Source organism: Catharus ustulatus, chromosome 3, assembly GCF_009819885.2.
Source record: "Catharus ustulatus isolate bCatUst1 chromosome 3, bCatUst1.pri.v2, whole genome shotgun sequence".
Lineage (NCBI taxonomy): Eukaryota > Metazoa > Chordata > Aves > Passeriformes > Turdidae > Catharus > Catharus ustulatus.
Window position 1 is genome coordinate 28942108 of NC_046223.1, and position 23052 is coordinate 28965159.

Genomic DNA, 23052 nt, shown 5'->3' on the forward strand with positions numbered 1-23052 from the left:
GGATCAGCTATTTACTTGTTAGCCTCCAAGGAGCCTTTACATATGGTATCAGGTGTCCCAAGGCAATAAAATAATGAGCATCAATTTCTAAATATCTCAGTCTCATAATTTTCTAAGTTAGTCTGTCTTTTAAATATTTAATTTGAATTCTATGATTTAATTGCTTATATACATGTCAGATTCAGAAAATCAAAGCAGACAGCCTGCTTTTCAGCTCTGGTTTGATACAAGAAGTTAGTCTCTGAATGTGAGAGGCTGACTGTGGCTCTGCAATTCTTTCATCCTTTGCTTAGTTTCTGCATATTAAAGTAATTTCTGTTATGGAGCATAATAATTACTTCTTCTGCATGTATTTTGAAAAAAAATAATCATTCATTCTTAATTAATGGTTAATTCTTAATTAATTCTTAATTTAGAGCAAAGATTAACTCATTCTTAATTCATGGTGGAGTTTTTACTAAACCTCTTTAAGTGTTTACTCCTCCCTGCAACCTCCTCTTGGCAATTCCATGCTTCTGCAACTGTCTTTCAACTGTAACAGAAAAACTATCAATGGGAATTTCCCTGTGAACAGAGACTCTGTTCTGGGTTTCCTTTTGTTCTCGTATTAGTACAGAGGAAACTGCATGATTAATGGAAACTGCAAAAATTGCTGTTCTTTCTGTGGGTCAAAATGAAGAACACAGTTATCCTCTTTGCTGTTGCCTTCCTGCCATGCTGTAGTTATGCTGCAAAAAGCCCTCTGAAGGGGATTGTCTGACATTTCCTGTTATCCTTAATTATCTGTTGTTGAGTATTTATCACCAAAGTGTCTCATTCAAACTTGTTGACTTCCTGCAGTGGCTAAAGAGGTAATTATTTTTGGCATTTTGTATTTGCTGAGAAGCTTTGTCAGGATAGTGGAATGAGCTGGGCCTCCCAAAAGAAGAGAGGAATGCTGCTGCTTTTTTTGGATAAAGCTTTTCCTACTGTAGCAACTGCATGGAGGTACATGGATTAGCTAGCTGGTGATAGCCTGTTTCCTAACACGTCAAGGAATTCCCCTATTAGTGTATATCTCTGAAACATCCTTTATATGACTGAGAAGAAAATGTCTGTAATTGGCTTCAAATTTCTCAGCAAGTCTTGTCAGAATTGTGTGTGACAATTTCAAGTGGCAGGTTCTCCATTAATCCCTGAACTCTTCCCCCTTTATGGATATGTGCTATAAGATTGATTGATTTTTGCTATTCTGTGAATAAAACTAATCTTCTAAAACTGGCCAGTATCTCTATTTCAAAACATCATAATGACATCATAATTCTTGAATGAATTGGCATGAATTGAATGTTTATTGCACTCTATAAATATTGGCATTGAATGAATACCTCCTTTTGAAAGAGGTATTGAAGATTGAAGTACAATAGAAATTTAAATAATGTAGTGCTTGGTTCGTAATTATTTTGTGAATTGAGCTTTTGTACGTTTGTGTTCTATCATTGGACAGCTGGTTTTGCATGTTAGAACCTGTTTTTGTTGTAAAAGGACAGGTTTTGATTTGGTGGGTTTTTTTGAAGGTGGATACAAAAAATCTTGTTTTTTAGTGGTTTTTACATGTTCAGGATCTTTCATCTTTAGTTCTCAGAACTCCTCAGCTTCAGGAGAGTATCAGTTCCAGAGATCTGCAAAATTTGCTGATATAATACTCAACTTTCAGAAAAGCTAATTTTCTAAGCATTCTTTTGAAGTCTCAGTGCTTCGAATTTAGTTCACAAGCCATCCATCTCCTGAACCTCAGAGATGTACCACGGTTCAAGGCAGCCTTGGCACAGAAGCACTTAAGGGTAGCTATTAAACTTATATACACCCTCAGTATAATTGAATTGTCATATAAAAGCACATTGTTGATGCTAAAAATGTTTTGTAAGCATGGGATTTCTTTCCTGAGATATTATGTAGTGAAAACAAAAGAAAATTGTAGTGGAAAATTGCCAATTTTGTTTAATGTACTGAGAACACAGTAATATTCCCAGATGATCAGCGTGTCCTCTAAATCGCAGGTTACATGAGAGATTTGTACTGCCAAATTTGGTAGGATTAGAATTTTCCTCAGGACTGCTGAATTCTTACACTGTCCTTGCTGTTCCTTTGTGTGTTCATTGGCCAGAACTATTACTGAGCTAAGTGTAAGCAACATTTTGGTGCAGAGTATTAGGACAACAGATTAGCTACATAATGTTACTGTGACTGAGAAACCAGTCAGATGAAAATTAAACAGGGTTGAAGAGTCCTTGTTGTGTCAGGGTGTTCTCCCATTCTTTCCCATGTAGTTTTATTTTTTAAACTCTGCTCTTCCTGCTGCAGAAGCCAGAAAAAGGGCCATCCAAGAATGATCATTTGGCAATACTGTTCCAAAGGATTAAGACTGTTTTAATTGTTCACTTGTAGAAACGTGGTGGTGGTTTTTTCCCTCTTTGGTTTATTCTATTCCTTCATCAGCAGAATAGTAACCAGAAAGACTTTGTTTTCTATACAAGGATGTCAATGACCACTTTGCATTCAGTTTTTCTTGAAAATGGCCCAGACTTTTTTTTTTTTTGACAAAATAAGAGATGTACGGGTTTCAAATGATAAGTCTCTCGCACCTGCTTTTTCTGGCATTACTCTTATCATCAGCCCATCTCTCTGCAATGCCTCAGATACTCCAGGAGACGCTTAGGCCATGACCATCTGCCCATCTCCCCAGAGTTCTGGGCAAGAATGGCTGGTGCCTTTTTATTATCAGTGGTCATTAAAGCTATATGCAAAAGTTGGAACACAGCTTTCAAAGTAGTGCAATGAACCATGTTAATTTAGTTTCCTAAGACAAAGCTGTAAGTTTCCAAGGTGCACAAAATTCCCCAGCATGAGAGATTCATTAGTCATTGTAAGATGATAGCCAAGAGCACAAGCTCTTCACATTTATAATGACAAAGTTTTGTTTATGACAGGGCCTCTATACTGTGAATAAAATTCTGGAGCTACCAAAGTCTTTAGAAATCCCCTTGACAAATCATTGTTTTTCCTGGATTGGAACTGGGCTTCCTGGTTTTGTGTAAGTATATATGGCCTAAAGATGTGCCTTTTTCTATCATTTGCTTTGGATGTTGGAGAATCCAGGAGTGTTTTTTGGCATGTTGCTCCCCAGGCACTGACCTACCTGTTACTTAATAGAACTGTCTATTCAGTGGGCACTGGTTCAGCATGGAATCATGAATGTGTATCCCCTTTGCTTAAGAGTTTCTCACTAGCACTGGTTTAGAAACTGAATGTGGCCAGGTACAGAAGAGAACATTGGTGACAGGAAATTTCACACTGAATGTGAGGGAATGAAAACATAGCTGCATAATACTGAGGTTTGCTATTAAGCAAAAGTATTTTTGCCTTCCCAATCAGCAAAACTGGTTGGACAATACGAGAAAGCCTGGTGGCAGCCCTTACAAATAACAGACTTAAGTGTTTCTTATCATGGAGATTATAGCTGTGCCTCATATGAAGACCAGTTGGTTTTGAACTGCTTGTATTCTTCCCAGATGTGTGCTTTTATGGATGAAGTTGTCATCTGAAATTCATCAGGAGCTGGTTTTCTATCAACTTTTATGGGAAAGGCCATAGTTCACTTTGCAGAATGTGTGTTCATGTCTGGCTAATGCAGTGTCCTAGTTTGGAGGACAGATGTCTGCAAACAATGGCAGGAGCCTCTCTTTGAAATGGAGAATGTAAACCCCTTCCCTCCAAGTTATTATGATTTTGAAATCAGTACTACAAAGCACAAACTCCAAACTCTGACACAAAGTCAGAGTACAACCTGACACCCCGTCAGGCAGGGTGTTGGTAGCAGTGCCATTAAATGGTGGCTGCAGTATTCTTGCAGTGCCATTAAATGGTGGCTGCAGTATTCTTGCAGTGACAGATGTGATTCAATTGAAGCAGTGCTCCTGCAGAAGGTGCAGTTTTCTTCCGAAGGTCCAGTGGTGATGTGGAGAAGTCCCGTTTCCCTCTGAAGTCCAGTGGAAAAGGGGCTTTACTAGTGTGCCAAAACCTCTGTTTTTATATTGGTAAGAAATGTTGGGCTCTTCCTCCTGGCTGGAGCAACTCCCAATGGGATGCAGTAATTTTATCAGTCCCACAGTGGGACTCAATGGGCCATTAGCAGAAGATACCTCTGTGGAGGAAGGATGGGTTGTAAAAAGATAAAGAACAATGCCCTGCCTGGTTTCAATGGATGGCCCATTAGCAGAATATCTTCCCGTGGAGATAAGGATCATTGCCCCACCTGGTCTCAACAGATGGTGATAGAATAGATACTTTTGATCACATCCTGTGTTGTAACCCAAGACATGCAGAAAATGTAAGTGCAGTGTGTGCTTACTTCTTGAACTTAAGGGCAATAGAAAAAGCTGTGTTCAAGGAACCTGGAAGAATCTGAAATTTTGTCAAGCAACTGAAGAAAGAGATGGATGAAGTATTAACCATGTGAGTATTGCTAGTAAAAGATTACTTTGTTACATGATTCAGGAAGACACTACTGACATTTGATTTTTTTTTACCTTGAGGCCATTTATTTGTGATAAAAAACAAGTAGATTTTTCAGGCACCAGTGACTCGATGACCAAATAACTACCTAATTAGGCAGCTGTTTTCAGACTGGCTTTCTAGTAGAAGACTTCTCAAAAGTACTTCTTCCTTTCTATCTCTGCGCTAAAAGATGCAAACTGAACTTAGCCATGTTAGTGACTCATTAGGCATCAGCACTTCCAGCCAATGCACTTGCTGTGTGCTCATCCCAGCTGCCATTGGGAAAACAAATGTTGAAGAGGGTTTGTTTTCTGCATCATCACGGTCCTGATGATCCAGTGTCAGTATTGTTAACTGTTTCAGGTCACATGCAGACACACAGAACTCCCATTTGCCATTTTCTACTAGCTAATGGGTCTCATCATATGCATCTTAGATATATCATAGCCAGCCCAGTCTCCAGGAAATCATTACTTGCTGTTGATTTTTGGTTGCTCCTTTTGCTGCTGTAGAAGATAAAGATTTTGATACAGCTGCCAGATTGTATCATGGATATTTACTGTTCTGATGTGTTTACTACTGTTCAGTAACACAGTGCAAGTAAGACTATGTGTGACAAAAGGCGTGGCTTTCAGGGAGTTGGCTTCTAGCCCAGTCCAGTTGTCAGATTTTATTGATTAAAATATTTAAATGCTAATTGGATTAAGCAAAGACTTTACTCTGACATCTTACATTTTCTCTCTTTCTGTGGGAGGCTTTAAAAAAGTGATGACATGGTATTTCAGTGACGAATAGCTTTCATTTTATGGCTTTCAAAAGCATTCTTTCCTAAAGGATGGGAAGTAAAAAAAAAACTGATATAAGGGAACAGTTATTCTACTGATTTTCGGAGTGCTTTGGTTTGTTATTAGAGTTCCAAAGAAATCTTTGGAAGATCGTATTTTGCTTATGAAGTGTCAGCCTGAATTTGAAGTGAAGTGAAGAATTTGAACTGATTGAGTTGCTCTACCTTAAAATAGATCCTTGTTTGGATAATGAGATATTAGTAACACTCATTGCTGTGTTATCATAAGGGTATGTGAAATATAAATTCAGAGACTCGCCAAACTGGCACATTTCCCAGGCTAGCTTAGAAATAGTGGACAGGTAAGTAGATCAGTATGGATTTACATAAATTCGGTAGGGCTGCCCTGGAGACAAAGAAGGGTGCATCCTGTACACAATCCATGTGGCATCCTGCAGTGCTGTTGTCGAGGCACTGGGTAGAGAAACTCCTGCTAAAGAGAAGAGTGTCTAAAGAAAAAAGTGTCTAAAGAAAAGATAAATAAAAAGAGTGTCTGCTAGTGAGGGCAGCAGAATTCAGGTTCTAGAAATCAAAGTATTCAGAATTACTTTCTGGGGCAAATTCTAAAACATTACAAACAGTGACCTTTGTGAGTGAATCTTTGAAGCTTCTAGGAAAACTGTAGAGAACAGCAAATGCAATTTATTTCTCAAGGTTTTGCTTCTAATATTCACAACTCTTGCCCCCCACTCCTTTTTTTGGGGGTCCAGATTTCTTGGGTAAACATACAAGCATTTGTTACTGGTGAACTTGGGGTAAGTGCAGTACTGATAGTTGCACTGAGGAAAAAAATAGATGACCAGGTATTATGACACATGAATTTAAAAGAAAAAGTTTTTAAAGATTGTCGTATTCATTATACAAGAAAAAACTTTAAAAATTATTTATCTTAGCTGAATTAAAAACAAATGATCATGCAAATATTAATATTAAGGGTATAAACCAGCTTGCAATCACCATGATTTTTTATTCTATGAAATATTTCTGAAGATTGTGTTGTGTTTTGGTGGTTTTTTTTCAGAAACAGCTGTGGGTGGGGGCCTTTTTTTTAAAGTTTAAGTTTACTTAAGCAAATAATTGAAAGTTTCAAATCCTTTCCAGAATGAGACTATATATGGCAAGGTCATGAAGATTCTTTAGAGGTGAATATATAGGTTAGCCAGGTTTTGACAAGTGTGCTTGTCACATGCTAGCTGTGAAATGCAATTCTATAAACACTGCTCAACCATAAAGTGCCATATGCTCTGGCTTTATTCCTGCCTTTACATTCATAATGATAATGTCCCCATTTGGACTGAGGGAGAAAATGGTAGGACTAGGAACAGTAAAAGTGTGTGGAACACAAGCACACACTTCTGTCACTGAGCACTCAGTAAGGGTCATTAAGTAAATTCATTTTCCCTTACAATCCCACGTCAGGTAGATAAATAAGAACCACTCAGCTGATTTGTCCAAGGCTGATGAGGAAGTTGGTGTCAGGTTGGGGTTTGAACTCACTGAAAAGAGCTGTGGCATATGTAGATTGCTGGGAGATGGCTTGTATACCCTTTCTGTGTGCAGTCTTTTGGTACCTGTACAACCAGGCACACAAAGACAGGAGTTCAACACAAGAAGTGTTTTAGTGAAGAAATTAGTTAGTTGGAAAAAAAAAATAGAGCACAGTTTTCATATGGGATTTTTTTTTCCCCTCAAGGTCCATTCAAACAGCTTTCCATAACATTTTATGTTTGTGTGTAAGTCTCATACCAGTACTTAATACTTTGGGCTATGCAGCTATTTTCTTTGTGTAAACATTTCCTCTGTATAAGTGGTCAACTTTCAGCCTTGATTAAAGTTAGATAGGAATTTTGACATTTAGTGAACACTTCATACATAAAACTATCAGTTCAATTTGTTCTTACTTGAACATGTATGGGCTATGATCTATTATCCTGGTTCTGCCAAAGATTAAGGCATATCCAGCTTGTTGTAGGGCATTTTGTCAAGAAGATGGGTCAAGAGGAATACAGTGCTTTGAAGAACAAGTGTATCTGAAAGTATATTTGCATTTGAAAAATACTGTATTCATAAAACTGGTAAAACTAGGAAGGCCGAATAAATCAATAATCTGATAGGGAAAAAATCCCACCAAAATTTATAGAAGTTAAAATTTTGATTCAAATTCAAATTAGCAGTCAGATTTTGTCACTCTTCTTGATGCAGCATAGTATCTCTTTCTCCCAAGTACTGCTCCTCATTTGGTTTAGAGGTGCAAATATCTAAGGGTAGTCAGAGACCTAATTTCCATTAAATTTATTTCATTGAGAATGGGTAAAGGAATTTTACCTCAAGCTGTGTAATAAGGTACTGCACAGTATGTGTAAGGTACAAAATGTGGCCTATCGGAACAAGTGGTATTTTTTACATACCATCACCATCTGATTTACTGTTGCTGCAGGTTTCTTTCCAGTAAAACTTTAATAAAAATTCAGTTTGCCATTAGTGGATATATAGTGATACAATAGAAGCTGATTTTTTTTGTATGACCTTGTTGGTTTTGTATTCCCTTCAAAAAGTGGGAAACTGCTTTTGAGCTGGAATTTCTAGCTAGTGGTAAATAAATTGCCTTCACTGGAGGAAAGAGGCAGCATGTTAACTGGTGACTGAACAATTTTGATACATCAAAACAGGCTGAAAGTGCAGTACTGATATATATTGCATGGTACTTCATTTCATGATATAGTGTATCATTCAACCCTTCTCCAAGTTGTTTTAGAAAATTGCTTTTGGTTAAGGAAAAAGATTAAAAATGTTTCTTGAGGGCTAAGCAAATACAAGTTCTTCCACTTCTTTGGTTTCTGCAGAACGCTCCATAACATTTCTTGCAGACTCCTAATTTCAGGATATAGAAACATTTCTGTGGAGGAAAGGGGCAGTTCTGGAGGAGAAAGGCTCTCTACAACCACATATCCATATTTCATTGTAGTCCACTTAACCAAATTCCAATCTTTAAGTATGGACACATGATTGCCTTGCTGTTTTTCTGGTGGGCCATGAATTCCAAAGGGCAGCTTAACAAGCAGCTGTTTCTGAACCATTGTGGCATGTTTGTCTGGTCATGTCAGCTGGGAATTTTAGCTTGCTCCCTAATTCTCCCAGCCAGATAGAATACAGGACAGTGGAGAAGCAGACTACATCAATCTTGTATTTTCTGGCTGTTCATAGGCAGGATGCTGTCTGGGGAGACCTTTTTTAATCACTGCATCTTTTAGTAAACAACTTTGAAGTGGGGCTGAATCCTCTAGAGCAGGGCTTAGTGGTCTGAGTCCTCAAGGGTGTTTGGTCATCCAGTTCTTCTTGACATCTGGTTAATGCCTGTTTGTATTTGGGAATATGTAGTTAAGTTTTTCTTCTGCAGGCTTTGTTAGTATGTGGGATGAGTTGGTTTGGTTTTGATTTCTTGTGTGAGAATGAGTAGGTGGTTTTAGATTCTGACAGTAAAATGTTACAGTGGCATTATGCTGTGAACAGTGAGAAAATACCTCATCTGTTTTTTGTTGGGTAGCTATGAATTAAACACTTTTATTCTCTAGCAAGAATTTTAGGAGATGCAAGGTGCTAACAGAACATGAGAACAAAGCTGTGAAGTAGCTGTTTCTCTGATAGAGTTTCTCCGAACATAACACAAACACCACATATGGTAGCTCTAGTGTCTGGCAATTGTTTTTACTGTTGTTGCTGTCAAACTGTTGGAGTCTGTTTCCATTTAATTCTTGAACAGCATGAGACATTTCTTCCTTGGCTTTTGAATCTTCTTGCAAGACTGCAAAATAACCATAGAACAATTAGGGGCGGAAAAATCCTCAAGGTCTTCCATGCCAAACTTTGACCAAATATCACCATGCCCACTAAACCATATAACAAACATGAAGTCTGTTTTTTTAACACTTGCAGGGAGTGTGACTCCACAATTTCCCTGGGCAGGCTGTTCCAATGCCTAAAAACGCTTTCAGTGAAGACATTTTTCCTAATATCCAGCCTGAACCTCCCTTGGCACAATGTCCTAGTTTGGAGGACAGGTGTCTGCTAAGAAAGGCAGGAGCCTCTCTTTGAAATGGAGAATGTAACCCCCCTCCCTCCAAATTATTAAAATTTTGAAATCAAGAGGCTCTCAGGCAAAGATGTGGGAATTAGGAATAACAGTTCTTTACTAGGGAAATTAAAATAGAAATACAGTACTACAAAGAAACAAACTCCAAACCCTGACAAAGTCAGAGTACAACCTGACACCCCGTCAGGCAGGGTGTTGGTAGCAGTCCCATTAAATGGTGGCTGCATCCTCCTGCAGTGACAGATGTGATTCAGTTGGAGCAGTGCTCCTGTACAAGGTGCAGTTTCCTTCCGGAGACCCAGTGGTGATGTGGAGAAATCTGGTTTTCCTCTGGAGTCCAGTGGAACAAGAGGCTCCCTTAGTGTCCCAAAACCTCTGGTTTTATCTTGGTGAGAAATGTTGGGCTCGTCTCCCTGGCTGGAGCAACTTCCAATGGGATGCAGTAATTTTATCAGTCACAGTGGGACTCAATGGCCATTAGCAGAAAATGACTCCCTGGAAGAAGGATGGGTTGTGAAAAGATAAAGAACAATGCCCTGCCTGGTTTGAATGGATGGCTCATTAGCAGAATATCTCCTACAGAGATAAGGATCACTGTCCCCACCCTCAACAGATGGTGATGGATAGATACCTTTTATCACATCCTGTGTTGTAACCCCAGACACTTCATGCCATTTGCCTTTAATGATGCTGTTGACTGGTCCTCCTGTTTGTCAACACTGAGCAATACAACACATATACATCCATAAAGTGATTTATTAAATCTTCAATCTGAGTTTCATATTCTAGAATATTATGTCTGGGCAAAGATTCAGAGCAGTATCATTCTTAACTTTTGAGAATAGCTCTGAAATGCACTTTCGTGCAGATAAGCAGCAGTGGCTATCTCAATGCTGAATATCCCACTGCATGTGATTTAGCCTAAAATAAAGCCCTGGAGCACCTCTGTCTCCTCTGTGGAGCTGACTGCAAATGACTTCATCAAGGTTGTGGGATCTAGGTGCAAAATCAGCTTTGGCAGCTTGTACTTGTGAAGTAGCATGAAGATGGTCCTGCTGTGCTCCAGGCACACGCCATCACATTTGAACACCAAGTAATGAAGTGAGCTGTTGCGCTAAAAGCATTTGTTCAATGCTTTGAAAAGCCAGTAAGTGTAGTACTAATGAGGAATACTGGACGGGGAATACAAATGAATGTACACCACCATATCTAATCTGACAAAGAAGGCATTCTTGCCTATTCATAATATCCTATGTACTAGTTACCATTGCTGTATTTTTTGTAGAATTATCTCTCAAAATATTTTTGTTTAAAAAATACTCAGCTGCTGTTACAGTTTAGATTATGTGACTGCTGTGGCTAATCTGGGGTGCATTCAAAGAAGGCATTAGGGACTCAGTCCCATTTGTATAAGCCCGTGGAATACCTCACTTTCTGCAGCTCAGCTATGACTGAACCCATTTGCTCCTCCTCTCTGGCCAAGTCTATGAGGCCAGAGTTAAACCAGCACCCACTTATTTTTAATACATATTTTAAACATTAATAAATTTTACAATCTTCTAAGGTCAACATATGAAAACCTTTCTTTTTTTTCTGTAAGATATCTGTCAGCCATTACAAAGAGATCTTATTTTACTAGTGTGATCTATTTCCAATGCATCATCAGCCTTGCTATCACAGTCATAAAGGAATCTCCAATATTACAGTCCATTTGTTGCAGTTACAGTAGAAATACAGTAGGGTCACTGGCAAGTGCTATTTTTGGCTTTGGGGTAAAAGAACCATTTTTTGAAGTGTAGGGAGTATGCTCCTTGTTTGATAGCATCAGCCCCTTCAACAGAAAGGAGAGCTCCTTTATTGTGAGAAATCTTTTTTTTCTACCCAGAAAATCTGGAAGTTACAGGTATCCTTGGTTTGTTTGCAAAAGTGACCTGGCAAACCTAGCAGATGCCCACCAGAGCCATCTGCAGCTTCCAGTAAAATATGTACATATGGTGGATAGATGTTAACTAAGCAGACCACAGAATCTACTCTTCATATAGGCCTCAGCTTCCTGCCAAGTCCCTGCCCACTGAGAAGTATGGGCAATAGGAAAATATTTGCAGCATGCCCTTGAAGCTATTTCAGTTCAGGGTGAGGTGCCAACTCCTCAATTAAGCACATCTCACACAGAACACCCTCCTGCCAATCTTTCTGCTTGTAGATGATGGCAAGTGTTTTGTGTGCAAGCTTTCAAGAAGTCTGATTGAGAAATGCTGTCATGAAAGATAGCATTTCTGTGGCATGAAACAGCTCTGTCAATAAAAAACTGCAATTAACAATATAAATGATAATAAAATCATATTACGTAAACTGTAATTTCCTACAAAAAATAATTCTGAGATAATCTTTGTCACTGGTCTAAACAAATCTCAGTCTATCACTGGCACTGTTCCTGTTGTCTGTGAAAGAGCCTTGCCTCCTGTGAGAAGGGGAAAGTATTCTCAGAACTTGAGGTGGAGTTTTACCTGTGTACCTTGCAGCTGCTTCCTGAAGGTCATCTTTCTGTCTCGGGGTGGGAGGTAATCTGCCAATTTTGTCACAAATCAAAGGAGCCACCTGCAAAAAAAAGGTCTAAGTGCTGAAAAACTACCAGGAGTGATCCTAGGAGGAAAGGTGAAGTTTAAACAAAGTAATGAGCAAAGAGGATTTCTGTGCCAACTAAATCTGTGGGGCAGCCTCTGATCACAGCAGTAAAGGTGCAAATCAGAAACTGCAAACACTGAACTCCTAAACTGTGGTCTTGAAGCTTGCGTGTCTTCCCAGCAATACTGATAGGAGATTCACTACTGCATCTGAAACAGCCTAGTAGCTGTAAACAGGGCACATGTAGAGGTATTTTACAGATGAGATGCTAAGCAACTGAGAAACTTAATTCCCTCCAGTTTCAGAATAACATTACCTTCATAACTGTTAAAGTTGGAATGCCCAGGAACAATCATCCAGCTCATGAAGACAAGGTGACATTTGAAATGGAAATTTTATTTTGAAAAGCCTTTTTGTTCCTATAGCTAGGTATTCAAGCTGATTTTATTCAGCTAGGAAAGCACTACTTTAATATTCTGAATGTTTTTAATATATTTGAATTCCAATTTATGTGTAAGCGTAGCTAACACTAATCAGGAATCCAAAATAAATTGATTCTTAATAGCAGTTACTTTTTTCTAGCATAAAATATAGACATTAGAAAGCTGAATAAATACATGCCATGTTAAGTGGTTGTGTACGAGGAGAACGTGTCTTACTGATTAGCAAAAAGAGCCCCAATGTAATATAAAGGCTGTGTTCTGCTGCAAATGAACACCACATTACCAGTCAATGAGAATAAAACACTTTCAGTGAGGTAAAAAACATGGAAATGGAAAACCATAAATGATCCAAGTCAGGAATTTCCATTTGCTGCATTAAATCATAATTAAAACAGTGTTTCAAATTATTAATCAGTCTATTTTGAGGCACAGTTTATGCGAATCTGGATTAGAAGTAGGATTTTTGCTAAGGCAGGTAGGTATATTTTTGCATTCAAGCTGCCAAATACTCACATGGAGTAAGTACTGGGGCCATGCTGTAGCTAAGCAGTATGTACATAGAAAAAATATATGGCTGAAGGTGAAAAAAAAAAGAAAGTTCTACTGGTCAGAAAGAAAAAAAAAGTTTAAATGGCATTCTAGCCAATCAGTGTAGCAGGAATTTCAGTTGTGGAAGCTTGAGTAGTACTTGCCCTGTAGTCATTTACTTCTCTGGGGATTATGAATGCCAGCAGCTTTACCCCTTCTTAGGTCATCAGCTTTCAGCTATTTAGCCACAGAAATAAATGTAGCTCTTTCTTGGAGGACATCTACACTCACCAGCCCTGGACTACTTTATGCCACAGAAACAACTACTTTCACATTTCATGCTCCCCAAACTATCTTCTTAAGAAGCAACAGTTTAACATATCCCTTGAAGGATGAGTGTTTTCTGGCTTACCTCCCTGGGAAGTAAGAACTCACAGCAATTTTTTCCTCCTTTATCTTTATTATTATCTCCTTTTTAATTTCCTTTTATTCAACACAGCATCCGAGACTCTGAAAAACAGATTTTTCCATAAAGAGCTTGACAGTAAGTAAGGAAGGGTAGTAAGTGGTACTTTTATAGAGACAGCCTGTCAGTGTCCTTAACAGTCATCATCTCATTGAGAGCTTTATCAAGACAGCATCACTAAATGTACATGTAAGCACAGATGAGCTTTTATGGGAAAGGAAATATCTGACTTTAGAGCAGAAAACTCTGCTCTAAAGGGGCTTACAGTTGTAATGCAGAAAATGACCCATACAGCCCAAAGAGCCAAAGTGAACTTTGCCAAATGGGAAATGCAGGTGTCCATCCCAGCCCTTGAAAATAGCTTTAATGAAGAAACCTGCAGTTAACCTGTGGAGTTATTCTGAGGACACAGCTGTGCTAGGAGGAAGGAGGGTTTTGCATCCAGACCTGCTCTTTCCTTTTTCCCTCTGTTCAAGAAAGTGAGAATTCTCCTCTGAGTGCAAATCTGTGACTTGTGTACATTTACAGTCTTCAGCTTTTCACCTGGATCGAAATATTGCTGAGAGTTCACAAAATTTGAGTTCTGGACAATTTCTGTCCCTGTCACAATGTGATAAATTTCTAGGGTTAAACTTTATTTAACTGTTTTACTGATTGCAAATCAAGACACCATGAGAAGCCCTTCTAAATGTGAAGTCTTACAATACTTAAAATATTTTCAAAATACAGAAAAAAATTACATGGATTTATTATACAGAAAATAATCAAACAAACTCTGAAAAATCAAACTAGCACCCCAAGTTTACAAATAGTGATTATGCTGAGGGGATGAGAAAATAGGTCTCCCATGCACTGCAGCAGTAGAGTAACCTCTTCGCAAACATTTGAATTACAATGAGAGCAAAATCAAGTTGACACATAGAAGCAGTGATCCCAAATGAAATATAAGTCATAGCAAAAGCACTGGATAAATCATTATTTCCTTTCACAAATAAAAGGATTCAGCTCAGAAAGCAGTGACAAAAAAGGAAATTTTCCAGTACTAGAGGAAGTGAGCAGAAGATGCAATTTATTGAAGGAGATTTTTTTTGAGTAAAGCACTTTTCACACTATCCATAAAGTACCTTTCTTTTGTCCATACTTCTTCCCTGCCCTGTCTTCTATTTTCTTCATTCAGGATCTTAAGTCGTCACTGCAGTACTCCCTAAAAATGCTCTTACCAATTATTAATGAAGTTACAGCATTATCACAGCCTTAAACTGTCCAAAGAATTGATCAGCTTGCCAGGGCAAAAATAGAGGTAAATCCCATAAGGCCTTAGCAAAAGCAAGGGAAAGCACAGTCAGACTAAGTATGAAGGATGAGCTCTGCAAATCTCTCTTCTCATCACACTCTAAATGTTCATTTCTTTTAAACTGTTCCTAGATGTTTCTTTGGTCTTAAGATCACTGTCTGTGAGTTCCTTCTGACCTGCTGTATGACCTGCTTTGGTGAGCACCTCGGGACCACCACCACCACTGTAATCATGCTAGCCCAGGCAAATTCCATGTGAACAGAGACAATACCTACATGGGAACACTTTCAAGATCTGGCCTTTGGTTATGGTATCAAATTGCTATATGTAATTGAAAGGGAAGCATCTTAAAAGGAACTGGATCTGGAACAGATTCTCAGATCATAAACAAAATTTGGTACATTGTTGTTTGTTCTTACTTTCATTTCATTCATGACCAATGTGTTTGTAACTATTTGCTGATTTTTCTCTTTGCATGGTGATAGCTTTTTTAATTGGTCTTTAAATACTGACTCATAAAGGTCCTTACTAAAAGGCTTATCCTTGACGTACTTTCAACAAAAGAAATAATAGGAGAATTTTCTAACTGATTGCTATGTGAATATCCAGAATTATCCAGCAGTAGCAGTGATAGATGTAATGTATGCAATGGGTTTCCAAAGAAAAATTAAGATTTTAAAGTTTACAAATGTAATCTGTGGGATTAAAGTTTAGATTATTTATCATCCATGTTGTTAAAAATGGAGAAAAGAAAATAAAAGCTTGGGGGTTCATAAAATTATAAATCCCTCTGGTTTTTGGAAGCAGGGCCTTTTGAAAAAGAAACTTTTTTTTCCCCATTGAAAAGATTCCTTATACATCTGGTGTGGCAGACCCATGAAGTTTAATAGGCAATTTTAGCAAGAGGATATCTCATTAAGTAAAAATGATTTCTCAAGAAGTGGTAATATGGTGCTTTAAGAAAAGAGGAAAGCAGCCTGACACTGGCTGCATCCTTTATATTAGGAATGTGATTTTCCTTGCCTTAGTTGGCACATGTTAAAATCTTACAGCTCAGGTCTGTAGGACATATTTCATGTGCTGCAGGAGACAATGGGGGGAGAAGGTCCTGAAGATGTTCACAGCTGAGAAAACAACAAGAATTTTCCTTATCAACAGCAGAGTAGCTTAAGATAATGAGGTGTGCAGAGCTGATAAAATACTCAGGTATTTTATGAGCAGTGTATGATATAGTTGCTGTTGCAAAAGTTTCTGTGTTGAAGAAATCTGGGTACATCAGATGAGCAACAGATCACATATAGAATTAGGGGTTTCATTAATCATTCTTGTATCAGGAATAGAGTCTTGGAATTCCAAACAGCATCTCTTTGCCAAAGATATATGATATTCTGTATGTGACACAGGCTTCCCTCCAGAAAAAACCCATGGTGCATTCTTGTATAGTTTTGCAGAAGGTCTTCTAACCTCTCTTCCACTTTGATTTTATAAAAGGAACAAGGCAGACTATAATGTTGTAGCTTTAACACCACATCTAATACATTTGCGTATGAGCTCATGATGAAACTAATTTTGATGACTTGCTTGCATGACTTTTCCCTTTTGAAATTTAACTTTTTGGACAGCCTCGGGCATTATTGGAGTGCTGATGTCATGGCCCAGGGAATAACTATCCAGCACAGTGAGACAAAGGCATTAATGACACTAAGCCTTTCAAGATGAACCGGTCTTCCAAACTATGAAGCTGATTTAAAAATCATAGCATTTCACCACAGATCATTCTGTGAGGAGGTACTTGGCATTTTTATTTCTGAGCTCTTAGGATTTATGATTTTTGACCTTTCTCTGTAGTTTTAAAAGCAGATAGTTTACTTTTCCCCTTTTGTTATTTTTCGTCTCTTTTATTTTTTTTAGATGAAAGTGGAGAGTTTCACAGAACTCTGGAAATTTAAATCTGCAGATTTCATTTAATTAAATTCATTCAATTTGTAGCCAGCACTGGGATCCTACCTTCTCTCCAATTCAATAAAGACCTAGAATGGGCAAAACCATCTGGTTTTAATATTAAGTTTTCTCTTTTTGGAATAAATCCTGGAATAAATGCAATTTTGATCTTCAGCTCTAGCTCAGCTTTCCCTGCAGTAAATGAAACAGCTCCTGCTGATTTCAGTGAGAGCTGGGGCAGGCTCTCACAGGCAGTGCTCTTTAGTCACTTCTCTGCATTCAGAAAACAGTTCAGTACTTTGTGACAGTTCCAAACCCATTTTAAATATGGAGAACACGTTTAAAGAAGAACTTCAACGTCAAATCAAACCAGGCACACAAAAGTGCCTCCAAGAACTTCCTTTTAGGTCAGTAAGAACTTTCCACTGACTTCACTGGGCATTGAGTCAAGACAGAATAATCAAAGCCATAAATTTAAAATTTGAATATAATGAAATAAAACTGATAGCCTTAAAAAGAGGTTCTAGGTAATAAGCTTCATACATTGCCAAGCCAAAATTCAGAGGTCACGTGCACGGTAATACAAAAAAACTAGTCAGAGTGCATCAAAGTAAGTGTGTGAGTTGCTTTTATGCTGATAGCATAAGTGAGTAGATCCAGCTGTAGCAGCAGATCAAATAATCCAGTGTATTTTTAACTATATAATGTGTAAAACATACTAGATGCATCTTTTGTCCCGGTTATTGCTGCAAACATTATTTTTCCAAAAGTCTTCTGGAAATACCTTTGGATGCAGTCTGTATCAGCACATTGAATCAAAAATTACTCAAAGCAGCACTTGAGTGATGTCAGTAATAGATATGTCAAATCAGGGCCTGCAAAAACTCTACACAATTGATACTTATTAAGGCTGGATTCTGTTAGTGACAGTGCATAGGACTGCATTTGGTAAGCAGTTCAGGTAAAATGTAATCACTGTACACTGGAAGTTTTTCTGCTTTTTCCTCCTGTCACTAAGTTATGCCCACAGCTTTCCCCATCTCAGTCCTGACATGCTTTTGTATTTCTGGTGTCCTTCCTTTTGAACAGTCACTGCTGATGACAACAGCAATACCCTGTGGTACCAGAGGAGGTCAAGTGACCCTAGTCCACAAAAAAAAGAGAAAACAGAAACTGCTGCCACCACAATCTAAGACTACTGTGTGTGGTGATAGGTGCCAGCATTGCTATTATCATTTCACCGAAGTACTTGTCTGAGTACCAATAAAGTGTCTACCAGAGAAGATGAATATGCCATCTGTAATTCTGGGGGGCTCTTTATAGAAGTGATAAATAATGTTTCAGTTTTGAGTTTCTGGCTTTTCTCACATTTCACTTTCTTCAAAGCTTGTATTGGACCAGACTGTGTCTGCTAAACCTTTGTTGTTCTGTGGCAGAGCTGTTAGTTTCAGTTCATGTCACAAATGTTTATTTGGCTCTGAAACTGTTAGTGAAAGTTTTGCAATGACTCAGGAAAGCTCTGACTGTCATTCATCAAACCTGTACTGAAAATTATTTCCAGAAGCAGGTGTCCCAGACTGAGAATGCACTGTCCTATGCTCTCATGAGCTCTATTGACAGGCTTTGAGATGTGATAAATTCTCTCAGCAGAATTCTGGAGTCTTTTAACTTAAATGACTTTCAAAGTGATAAGATGCAACTGAGCTTTTAATCTTACAGTAGTTTCTCATGCATTAATATACACCTCAGTGTAATCTTAGTTATTTCTTCCTGAAATTTATTCTCCAGATTACTATTCCCCCTTCCTTCTTGCCTAGCCATGTCTTACACTCAGAATATGTTTTTCATTACTCATATTCCAGGCTAAATGCCATTCATCCTAACAGAGGGAAACAGTATATTTCCCTCCTATTAATTGTTCAGATCATTTTCTGTACTTTCAAATAAATCTTACTGTTCTTTTAGCTGTCTTCTAGCTGAGGACCTCATCACACTTTGCAGTTTCATGGATTAGACCTTGTGGTCTAATCATGGAAATTATTCATGGAAATACTAAGATTTTGTTTTTTCAGCTGAAAAGTTCAGATATGGATCACATATAAATTTTTTAATGGCTATAAACTGGTAAATGGATGGTGGTCTGGTTAAATATTTCTTTATTCCTTAGCTCCTTAGCCCGAGCTTAACTCTTACTTGTTTGGTGCATAAACAGAGTTTCTTAGGTGAACATATGTATAAACTCATACTTGTAGAAATGAAAATTCTGGCATGGTATCACATAGCCAGTTTAAGTTGGGAAGCAAAGTTAGGAAGCACAGTTCTGACACCCAGGGCCATTCTAATGATCTATTATAGTGCTGTATTGTAGGCTGGGAACACTGACGTGGTCTGTATCACAAACTGGCTTTATTTCTGTAAGCTGCTTGCCAGCTCTGGACAATGAACATTCTTTTCACAGCTTCTCATAGATGTACTCACCAGTTCATCCCTCTTGAGCCTGAACATCAATCTGAGAGCAGTAGCTGTTTATCTCAGTGACTCCTGATAGCTTTTGAAGAATTATGATGGATCTATTTCTGATCTCATACTGGAGGTGATGTAGTTGACCTATGAATTATGTACTGTTCAGGTATATATAGTGGATCTGTTGCTATTTTTTCTTTCCTCTCCTCTCACCTCCCATTAAAAAGGATAAATAAAACCCATTTAGTTGATCTTTTGCTTGCTACTGGGAAAGTTTTGCTTATTGAATGTCACAGTTCATTTATCTGCAGTACCATTTAGTTTGAAGACTTCTGGCTTTGGGCTTGAATTGATGCTGTGTAGGTGGTTTTGCAAGGACACCTAGAAATTGAAGTTAGCCTTTTGAAGCTCTTTGACAGATGATCTACAATGGCAATGGCAGAAGACAAGACTCTGGCTGTGAAGGAGTGCTTAAGGGCAGGACTGCTCAGCATCTGAACAAGGCTGCATTTGGCCCACAATTGCATTGGCACACTCCAGCTTGTGCTCATCCCCTAGTCATGTGAATTGTAGTCCTCTGTCAGTAGGGCTCACCTGTGTGCTCAGGACTTCCCTAGATTTTGGGGAATGGTGTTGCAGCAGTCAGTTGCACAGACTGGCATGACATGAAACTCGTGGTAGCTGGTTCTCAGAAGTTTTTAAACTAAGTCACTAGTGGTAGATCCCTAATGAATGGTAACAGATCCATCTCCTGCCACTGAGCCCCTCTTTTAAAAAGAATATTTAACCTACCTTTGCAAAATGCAACTGAGTCAAAATGAGATTGAAATGACCTCACCCTAACTAGCTGATCCACACACACACATGCATTAGAAATGACACAGTGCACCCAGTGGGCATGTGAAGGGAACTAATCTGCAGAGAAACTGCACAGGGGGGTCAGAGTCTTACATAAGTTTCATAAGCAAAGCAACCAAATTCCTGAAGTACTTCACCACAAACTGTTTTCCAATTTTTAATGGCAATTGGAAGTCTACTCTAAACCTTCTTAGTGTTTCTACACTGAAATTACTGGAGATCAATCACACAAATTTCACTTCACTTTTGATTTTTAAGTACATATATTTATGGATTGCATTAGTGCTCTTGGCTGCAAAATCAGAGCAGAGGCTGAATGCTCAGCAAACAATTCACCTTACTCATTGCCAAATCCTTTCCAATGTCACGTTTTCACATGAGAGCTCTCCCAACCTTCACCAGTTGTCTGAATATGAGGGTTATGCTTTCATCCTAGATGTAGAACTTTATGTTTGATTATGTCTTCTGTGTCCAGTTGACCATGCCACCCAGATCATTCTGTGTTATTGATCTTCATAACTCCTTAGACTTTGTTATATTTCTAGACATCGTCATCTACTAGGCAGAGACACGTTGTTTCCCCTTTGGAATGTTTGTCCCCACCACAGCTTCTGTACACAAGTTTGTTGAGGCAGCATAGTTCTGGTAAATGCAAGATGTACAAACAAGAGAGACGAGGTGCCTTGTGTTTGCTCAGCCTGCTTTGTGCACACTGCAGCACACTGTGCCTGTGTCCTGGGGACTGGATCAGCCTACTGGTGACAGGCACCTGGGGGGCAATCATCCAGGAGGAATTCCTTTCTTTATGTACACAGTGCTGCCACAAAACACACAGAGACAGCACTGGGGAGACATCACAGCCTGGTTCCCAGGGAACAATTTTACATCAAGTGGGGATCCAAGGATCCTTCCTAAAGACTTGGATCAGAAGGCTTTAAGAAATGGTACTTTTCTCCATTGAGAAGGTAGACTCTCTGTCCAGTTACATTGATTTCTATGACTGGGAAAATTGAACAGTGTCAGTAACTCAAAACAATAGAGTATTAGAATAGAAATGCTAATGAGGTGTCAAACAAGCTTCTCTTTTTGACCTTTCTTGTTGTTAATTTAATAACAGTCTTCCTGCAAACTATTAGTATTGTAGTCTCGCAGGTAAGTTTCATACAAACTGCCTCAAGAAATTATGATACTGGCTTGGAAAATGGCTACAAAATTTTCCCCAAATATTGCTGTAAAGCAGTATGCAGAGGTTATTATGCATTTCTGATTTAAAGTTGGGGTAATTTGTTTCTTGTTTGTGAGAGTTTGGTTGTATCGTGAGACCAATAAGAGTATTGAATGAGCAAATATAAAATTTTCTATCCAAGAAAACACTAGGTCAATGCTGATAACATTCCTGTATTGAAACTTCATGTCTGAATTGCTATTCTCTCTGGAGACTCCAGCAATAATTTAGCTGTGACTTGGGTTACTTGGGTTAGTATCCTCATGTACAGAATTTTTTCACTGTCACTTCCTCGGTAACTAGACATTCTAAGAATAGATTTTGAACTAATTCACAGAGCTACAGGATGACCAAACTACACCAGCATTGCCAGTAAATGGAATATTTTCGTTGCTCTTCTTTATGTGTGAACCCTTGGCTCCATCTAGTGTTTGAAAATGCAGACTAACTCTCAACCACTGAGTACAGAACATCACTACAAAGAGCTTTCAGCCAAAATAAAAGCTAATGGTGCTCTGAACCATCTCTTAATTAATTTCACACAACTGTGTTTTTCCAGTTACCAAATACAAATATAGCAGATCAGGATATAGAAAAGGCTTTCTATGCTTGTGATTTCCAGTCCCATGTCTGTCCCATGACATTGCACTGGAGCTAGCAGATCAAGTCAGTGTCAGAAAAGGATCTCTGTGTGTGCCCACTAGTGGCAAATGCACAGTACTCTTCATGAAGGTAAGTAGGATGTTAGATAATTCTTCAAGCATAGCTGGGATGGAGAAAATTATCTTCTGCTTCTGCTCTAGATTAGAGCTGTTCTGCAGCTTCTGACCCAGCCGTAACAACAGCCCTTTGCATTCCACATTTAGCTGCTAATTATCCGTCTTTCTGGGGATTGATGTTTACCTTCCATTTCTTGCATGAAGTTTGGCAGAAACAGAATCAAATATACACATAAATGTATGTATTAGTGCATGTGCTATTCTGCAAAAATCTGCCAGCAAAAAAAAACTTTCTCTCAACAGTCTGCATTTCATGAGTTTGCTACCAAAGTATTTGTTTTAGTAAGATAAGTAAAGAGTGTATTGTTTTAGCATAGAATTCTATGGCTGCTAACAAAGCTGAGACACCAGAGTCTCTGATTTCTGGTACCTTGGGGCCACTACTTGCAGCAGCTGAGTGGAGAGATCTGTGTGAAATGCACAGTGTGGCTAGCCAAGTGTGAAAGGAAAAAATTGCTGTGACAGCAAATTGCACTTCTTTCTACGTGCTGTGAGAAATGTGGGCAGGCAAATAAAAAAAAAAAAGAAAAAAAGACATCCCTTTATCAGTTTATGCCAAGCCAATGAAAGCCAGGGAGAGGAGATACAATTTTTAACTGATAGCTTTGTCTTGTTCTTGTGACTCCATGAATGTGACCCAGCTGCTGGTTATTGAGGTATTGCCAGGAATGGCTGGGAAAAGACAATCTGCTATAGATAATTAGAGCTAGAGGCAGAGGATGTGTGGAAGACAGAAAACAGAGAGGATATTCAGCATTTAAACTAAATTTTATGGATTCTCATAGATATAGTGCATTTTGTTATCCATGGAACAGATTATGGGTGCTTTTCTGGAAAAGCAATCAGCTTGACTAGAGAGTCTGGCCACTCATTAAGGAAATAATCATGATTGCCTTTCCATGGCTGTCAAATAATTTGACAGCTGGCCTAAGGCTGACCTAGTCACTCCCTCAGTGATCA

General features: G+C 38.5%; 1 protein-coding gene across 1 annotated transcript in view; it reads left to right on the forward strand.

The window, feature by feature from the left end:
* The first annotated feature begins 3057 nt into the window (after window positions 1-3057).
* The window catches only part of SOCS5 (suppressor of cytokine signaling 5), a 75222-nt gene continuing 55227 nt past the window's right edge, over window positions 3058-23052 (forward strand). Inside the window, exon 1 of the mRNA XM_033054445.2 lies at window positions 3058-3073. The gene's annotated coding sequence lies outside the window, so the exon portion shown is untranslated. The remainder of the gene's footprint in view (window positions 3074-23052) is intronic.